Here is an 8,784-nt window from a genome sequence, read left to right as displayed (position 1 = left end):
GCTCATGCAGTTTGATGTCGAAAAATGCTACATTATGCATATTACAAACAAACGAACCCCACATGCAACTACCTACCAGTTTTGTGGTCAGGCTACAAAACCCCACCCGTATCTGGGCGTCACATTGACAAGCAGCATGTAGTGGGGTGCACATGTACATTGTGCACATTAGTAATATCACAACTAAGGCCAAACAGACATTGGGAGTGAGCAAACGTAATCTGTGGGCATGCCCAACTAACGTGTCACTTGCATACACGTCACTTGTACGACCGAACCTAGAAAATGCCACGACAGTATAGGATCCATATACAAAGAAAGGCAAAGGCAAACTGGAAAGGGTACAGAACTATAAAAGGGGTGCTAGTGTCACGAAAATGAAAGGAAACCTACAGTCGGTGTCACTGGAAGACAGACGAAAAATGTCCAGACTATGCATGATGTACAAAATAACTAATAAACTGGTGGACGTACCAACTACTAAGTACATAATACCAGCCCAGAAAAGAACAAGAAATAGACATGCCTTCAAGTACCAGAGGTATCAACGAAGGATTGAGGTGTTCAAAAATTCATTCTTTCCTAGAACTATCGCAGAATGGAACTTACTGTCATCAAGTACAGTAGGGGCATTGTCATTAGATAGCTTTAAACAATGTTTAAAGTTAGATGTTAAATGGTTAGGTGAAACAAGTCGTTCGGTGTAATGTAGCCAGCTGCCGCCGCGCCGCGTGCCTGCGAAGCTGGTGTGTTACGCCGAAGGGCGGTTATACCGGCTATACAGATACAGATGGTATGGTGAATTCTAGGACTTTAGACTAGTATCGTTTCCATCTTTTTTATTTTATTTTACAATTTGCGTCATACATTTTGCAGATGCTTGATACTATTTACGAAACGGACGCGCGCCCAGATGAAATCACTACATTCTGTAGTCATTGTTCTTGTCAATGTCTGTTTGCAATTAACCCTCGGGCATGAACTTGCAATAAGGAACTTAATTAAAATTAAGTTATCCATTCAATCAAATCAGCATGGCCTAAGTAGAAGAAGAGAATTTGTTTGGTGTTGGGGGTTGGGGATGAAGAGTAATTGGTCTAGAGGAAAGTTTCGGGATCTAGGGACTTAGAGTTTTTAAACTCTATTTGTAGATCGTTTGTACGTCACATGAAATGCTTGCAGTCCTTTGTATGTCACGTTATAGCGAAGGGCCCATGTTTGAGGAGAGCCACACCTCGAGCCTGATCAAGTATGTACTGTCAGTAAAAGGAGGGGTACATGCAGTGTGAGTGTTACGCTTTGGGGGCAATTTAAATGATACAATAGATATATAAATAATGAAATAAAAGAAATTTAAACAAACAATAAGTGAAGAGATTTGTAAATAATAACTGTGCGCCTGTTTGATGAAGCACCTATTCCAGCTGTTTTAGAAAATGTCGGTAGGTGCCGCTGTAGTACATATCACAATAATTCACAATTGCGGAAAGATTGTATTGAAGAAGCACACCCTGGAATAATATGTAACGTTGCTCAGTTCAGCTGAGCCCCCTAGCGAAGGAATTCTTATTACCTTCGCCAAGAGGTTTTCAGAGGCGTTCGTGTGTGTGTCTGTGTCTCTGTAAACACGATAACTTGAGAAGGTTTAAATGGATTGACTTGATATTTTGGTAGGTGGGTAGGTCTTGATGAGACCTCGGAATGATTTTTCCAGCGGCTTCTTAAGGTACTGCAGCTGAATTTCCGGTTTTGATATCCATAACCTAGACAAGCTAGGGTCACGAATGGATGATAGGTTGCTCTTGTCCTGGGGACGAAGTGACGTAAGTTTGGGCCTCCTAGCGGCTTGCTCTGGAACTGCAGGGGCGTCTGTTTAATAATGTTCAAAAGAGGTTTTGGTATGCAGGTAGCAAGTGATGCTTCTGTGTATATGATATATCTGTGCTTGACTTAATTATATGACAACTATGCAAATATGAATGTAAGTTGCATAATTTTTGAGGAAATTCTATAAATCAGCTGCATTACATGCAGATATTGATTATGTAAATCAAGACTTAATTTGCATAATTAATGAGAAAATGTTATAGTTCAACAATGGTAAGTGCCTGGAATTTAATACTTGGGGTATTTGAAAGTTAATTGAAAGTGAACATCATTAAACATAACTTATTCAAATAAGGGCCTCATTTGCTTAATTTATGAGAAAATGCTAGAATGGCATTCTTTGTTAAGATAAGCCTGTCCTTTGGTGGAGAATATGTTGAACTGATACAATTCATGCAAATGAGGATGCTATTTGCATAATCAGGGGGATTAATTTATAATTTGTCAGTCATAATGATTAACATCATTTGGCGAAGGTATGAGGTCGTAGAACTGAAGTTATTACCATCATACCATTATCTCCGCTACTCAACTATCACTTGAGGGAAACAAACCAGGATACATATTGTAATAACAAATGTTAAAAAAAAGAGTGTACATATTAATCTCCAAGCAGATCTTTTGGTGGGGGTAAGGCAGTATCAAATTGGCCGGTCTGTAACCATTTCCCCACCGAATATGTACATATATATGATGGTTAGAAGACTAGAATTGTAAAGTTATGCGTATTCAATACTGTCCTTCTCGCACTTCGATTTTGTTGTCTCCCGTTGGCAAGAATTTAACTGTACCTCCAAAGCGTATATATCCTTTATTAGATTAAATAGGGTATGATATGCATTTTTAACATATTTTGTTCATTAGAATTTTTTTGAGCACTGCTAGTCCTATAATCCAGTCAGGAGTAACCAGACAGTGGCTGTCTTTCCGGCGCCTCTCGGACCGTAGTGTGACCATGATTGTTACGGTGTGACATGTTCCTTTGAGCATCAAATACTGGACACTCGTTTCTTTACATGCACGTAATGAAGACTAAGGATGAGAATGCTTCCAGTTGAAGTGCAATTTCCGTAGGCAATCTTGCTTGAAGTCAGACGGCAAGTTGTGACTTATGTGGCTTCATCTGTACCGTACTCAATCAACCTCAGGGTGTCGGGCCTTCATTCAGCTCAACGAAACAAGATTGCCCCGGTCACGATCGGGTCATCGACAACCTTCTGGCTTGCCGACATAAAGTAATGATGAGCAATTCTTCTTGCAAACACCAAACGTTCGGCATCTTAAGAAGTACAGATAATAAACGTGTGTGATTCTGCCATTAGGACCATGAATATTTAAAGAATACTTGTTATTTTAATATCGCAAGTCAATGGTATTGTTTAATGCGCATAACACTTGGGATAAAAAAATTAATGCAATAGCCTTGCTTCACTTTTTCATCGTCAATGTCTGAGTTAGGAGATTAACATGTTTGTACAAAGGTGCACTACCATTAGAGCCCCTGCTGGTCGACCTAACTGCGCCACCATTCATAGATCATCCTGTTGGAAATTGGAATCGCCTGCCGCCTATGACCAGACCATTTGGTATCTCATCTCATTTTCTCGTGCAAGGTCTAGTTCATTTATCTCTCCAGGCAGCAAGTACTAGTCTGTATTTCAAGAATAATAATCGAATCCTTGAAAACATAAAAACAAAGTTTGATCAAGACTACCGAGTCAGAAAGGCACATTGTTGTGGCAGTAACTATAACAAAGTATTGATTCCATTTTGTGAATCTTTCTATAGGACAAGTTCATTAAGATTTAATGTTAAGTTGACGGGTTCTCTATCATAAGTCCGGGATTATTATTGTAGAGGGAAATTAATGGTTCAATACCCGATGGTAAGGTCTTGTTTAACGCCCTGCAACGTGAGGGCACTTCAGAACACTTTTAATTAATCATTCTATATCTTACATGCATTATCTTACTCTTACACAATGATAGCAAGGTATAATGGTGGTCATTATACGTACGCTGTATTGTATTATTATGTTTACCGAAGGGAAACATATTGTTTTCACTCTGTTTCTTCTTTCGTTCCAAACGCTGACCTGGTCAATGACCTGGACCAGAGCGTCTGTCACCATGGTAACTGGTGTTGGGGTACATGATGTTGCAATTCTATAGTAGGATTGATTTAGACTCCTGTCACCATATACTAGTATGTGAATGTGTTTAAGGAAGAATTAGCAGAGCAGACCATATGCGAAGGTAAACATGTAAATGTTATATTTTCAATTGCGTTTACAGACAGACAGCTGTCTGCCCGTCTGTCTGTTGGTCAACAAGATAAATCAATAACGTCTGGATGGATTGGTTTCATACTTGTTGTGTTGGTAGGGTCTAATCTAGTCAGGGTCTAATTTGCATAATAAATGAGGAAATTCTTTTATTCTGTTCTGGTTGGGTTTTGATGTCTCGCGTTCTGGACAAGCCAGGGTCATAAATTTTGGATGATAGGTAACTCTTGGGCTAACAAAATCGTCACATGAGTTAAGGCCCCCTAGCAGCTTGTTATGGAACTGCAGGACAGTTTGTTTAAAAATCTTCAAGAGAGGATAACTAAAAAGGTTGACGGATCGTCGTGATTTTTGGCACGTAGGTAGCTGAAGGTATGCTTGGCATAACTAAATTACAATATACGAATCAGGATCTAATTTGCATAATAAATGAGGAGATTCTATAAATCCGTTGTGTTCGATATTAGTCTATGAAACACTCATGACATATATAATTGAGAATGACAGGAACATTGGCAGATAATGATTGTGTAAACGAAGAACTAATTTGCATAATATATGTGAAATTGCTACAATTCTATAGTGGTGGGAATCACTAGACATAATTTATTCAAATCAGGGCCCTATTTGTATAATTCATGAGGAAAAGTTAGAAAAGTTAGAAAATGTAAGCCATTTACAGTTGGTCATCACCATGCATAAGATTTACGAAAGCACTAAACATGCTATGGAGGTATGAGATCGCCGAACTCTAGTTGTAGTATGTATTTAGTTTTATAGAGCATAACAAGTATCATTCATGTTTAGAAACTACCATTCTCGGCTGTTGATTTCATACTGATGTTAGTATACTTACAATAAACATGAGTCATGAAAGTTTTCTGAATTGTATAATGCGTACTTTTATTTTAATGGGCAGCCAATTTTAACTGATTTTTATCATTCTGTAAATGTGTGGTTCAGCTCAATATGTGGCTTTATGTCATTACTTGCAACTAATTTCAAAGCAGAGTGCATCATGATTAGCAATTTTGCAATTGAGCATAATGCTTGCTGTTGATATTCCCGTGGGCTTTAAGGCTGCCGAAAATCTATAACCACGTCTAACAATCTTCAACGAAGAAATATTTCAGTATGTTATTTCATCTTGGAATTCCGTCCTCCACACATGTCCATGAACAGTAATGAACAGGGAATTGGCATTCATTTCTATTAAGGAAACTAATATTACCGATTGCTGGAGAGCAGCTTCAGGACACTAAACCGTTGATACCGTACATTTAATGCATATCATACTGCATGTAAGATAAAGCCTCGGCGTCCTGGGACACAAGAGTCCTATCTATTCCATTAAAGCCGATTCATAATGGTCTTGATTACATGCGCGAGGCCACGCTAGACAGCCCCATTCCTTTGAAAGGCAATTGTGCTGGTTTGAATGGAAGACAGGGAGACTTGTCAAAGGTAGACGTGTCTGTAATGAGGGTAAAATAATGTTGAACACCGGTTGTACCTGTTGAGTCGAGCAATCCTGGACCACGCTTTCCAGTCCGCACATTGAAGCAGTCATTTTTCTCTTTAATAGTGAATTGGGCTTTTGTCCATCTTCATGAAAGGCGGTCTAACAGGCAGCTGGCTTCCCTAGGTGGTATGTTATATGCTGTAATAAAGACCCCTAAAGGAGAGTAACGATGACCATAGGTGTGGACATATTCGGCACACACAGCTTTAATGGCATACCAAGTCATTGTTTACACAGGTAAGTAATCATTCTGTGGGTGCTATTCGCTCATTTGGTATAAGTGACACTGAGTTCTGAATACCCATCGGGTGTTCAACAACATAGCTCATAGTTAACACGAGTAATTGACAATGGAAGAATCACTATCACAGATTTAAAACTTTATTTTGAAATACAGCGATTAAAGTTGGTACAGCGTTTAAAGTTGAGATTCAACTTTGCCGGCTGCCCGTGAATGTCGAGTTGAATATACAGTAGTGTCTATGTACAGGACCTTGATTGCACATTTCTGCCACAATGGCAAATCCATAACGAAGCAGCGTTTATATATACAACGTCGAACTAAACTTAAACACATTCAATTTTTTCTCCTTTAGTTACATGAGAAATAAAGGAAGTGACAATAGTGAAGACACACACATGTACATAAACATGCACGTCCTAGCAATTCTTATTCTTAATCTATGATTCTTAGTTTCCTACAGATGCATAAAATACAGCATTGTAAACGATGTGTACATACGTGACATGCATACTACTCTTAAGGACAGTTGTTTAAAGATATTTTTATTCGTTATAAACGGCACACGGGAAGACTTACTTAATTTCTGTTTATACTGGAACATCATGTATCTTAACACATAGAATATTTATACATATTTCAATTAATAGTGGTTGGATTCCGTTTCGTCTTATTCCAAACATTTATAGAAGTGACAGAGACACAGTCTTCTGGACGAAGCATGTATCGTCCCCATGGTTGCATAACGATGTCACCGACTGAACATCTAAGTGTCAGGCGATGACCAAGGGCTTTCTGAATTTTCATTTCAGTGACGGCCCAGCCCGTTGCCCAAACATATACATGTAGTAGTCGGCTCTAAATATAGAACTCCGTGTAATTGCAATTTCGTTTCCGAAACCTTCATTTGTACTTCGGAAAACCACTCAAATGATTAAGCTCTGTCAGAAAGTGTTCACTTCACTAAACACAAAATCGAGATAAAAGGTTTCTCATATACACTATTGGATATCTGAGCAGATTCAATCATTTTAATAAAAGCATGTTTTTCGCAGCACTCACGTAGATAAGATAGTAACTCTTCCCATACTCAAGAAAATATGAATATGAGTTTAGCTTTTGCTTTCTATATTTAGTCCTTGCTTTGTTTGGTCGATGCCCTGTGATGGAGAATCGTCGTGTTGTTCCACAATGATCCGGACATGTTTTGGGCTCTCGCCTGCCCTCCCCAAGACGTTAAAAGCTTGTTTGGAATATGCAACCCGTACCATTTTGCGTCGGTATCCTTGTGCGGATTCGATGTCACTATTCAGCGTACGGTTGCTCCGTCTTGTAGACTTCCTCTTGTGACCTTGCCAGAGTAACCGTTTGATGTCCTTTTTGAAGTTGTCCGAAATAAAGACATAGATGAATGGATTCATGCACGAATTCGCGTAGGCAAGGCAGTGAGCCGTAAGCTTGAGCACGAGAGTCCCTAGTGTGTAGGGGAAGTTACCGAAGCTCGACCACATTGTTATTACATGGTGAGGAAGCCAGCATAATCCGAATACAGTAACGACGGCTATGACCATTTTCACAGCTTTCTTCTTCGCAACGATAGCCTTTTTCATTCCATTCCACTTTTCACTCTGCTGAAGCACACGTGGGACACACCAAAGCTCCCGCAGAATGTTGACATAACAGAAGGTAATGAGGATAAAAGGAAGGACATAACTAATGACGAAAAGAGAGGCAATGAAAATCGGTCTGCCCTGAGAATTCGGCCATTCGTCATAGCAAAGACGAAACCAGCCATCGTCAGGCCAGTGCTTTCTGTACAAGTTGTAGTAGATAGCATACGGTGAAGCTGTAGCGAACGATACTGCCCAAATGACAAGACATGAAACTGTAGCTACTTTCCACGTGCGCACATAAGCAGTTGTGATAGGATACATCACTGCCAGGTACCTGTCAAAAGACATTGCAGTGAGAGTAAACGTGCTTGAGAGCATTGTCACGTAGATGAGGTAGTTGACAAACTTGCACATGAAACCGCCGAATATCCACTCGGGTAACGTGTATATAGTTCCTTGGAACGGCACGCAAAACAGAATGAACATTAGATCGGCAATGGCAAGATTTAGGATGAAAACGCTAGTCGTGCTGCAACGGTTTCTCTTATTGCAGGTCATGATCACAATGACAAGAGCATTCCCTGTTACACCGATTAAAAATATTATCGAGAATACAATAGGGATAGCGATTGCCTGCGGCTCCAAAGTTGATGTCATGTTGTCCAGAGCAGGCTGAGTATCGTTAAAGGTCCAGGAACTGTTGTTCGTCATTGTGTCAATTAGGGCTGGGTACCGGTTCAGAAAATTCAGGTCCAGGTCCGGATCAGGTTCAGAGGATCAGGTCCAGGTCCGGACCTAAACCTGGACCTTATTAGTGAAGTACAGTAGTAGGAGCAATTTAACTGAGTACATGTATGCCTTGATGATATCTATCGCTCGGTACTACCACAAACCTCATGGTCCGTGAACTTTTTTGTCGACCTAAAATGGAACCCACTGTTACAGAAGAGACAAACATGGATTTAGGCTAATCTAGTTTGATTCATGGTTATTTTTTTCACTTGCCATGACCAGATTACCTAAAGATGCCTGTACAATCTACCAAAATGTACTCTAAAATTAACAGAAATGTACATCAGGTCCGATGATCAGGTTTTTGCGTTTAGGTTTTTTGGACTCGGTTCTTGAATGTTGTTCAGGTCCAAACAGGTCCAGCTGAACAGGTACCCAGCCCTAGTGTCAATTCTTTACTTGGAAGGAAAATCCATTTAAAAAGCAAAGAAACTTCAACATAGCC

General features: G+C 39.7%; 1 pseudogene; it reads right to left on the bottom strand.

Annotated features, from left to right (window-relative positions):
* Positions 1 to 7,046: 7,046 nt before the first annotated feature.
* LOC109479133 lies at positions 7,047 to 8,258 on the bottom strand (annotated as a pseudogene).
* Positions 8,259 to 8,784: the final 526 nt, after the last annotated feature.

This window comes from Branchiostoma belcheri, unplaced genomic scaffold (genome assembly GCF_001625305.1).
Source record: "Branchiostoma belcheri isolate BF01 breed outbred unplaced genomic scaffold, Haploidv18h27 scaffold47, whole genome shotgun sequence".
Lineage (NCBI taxonomy): Eukaryota > Metazoa > Chordata > Leptocardii > Amphioxiformes > Branchiostomatidae > Branchiostoma > Branchiostoma belcheri.
Note: the sequence above shows the minus strand (reverse complement) of the source record. Positions and strands in the feature narration are given on the sequence as shown.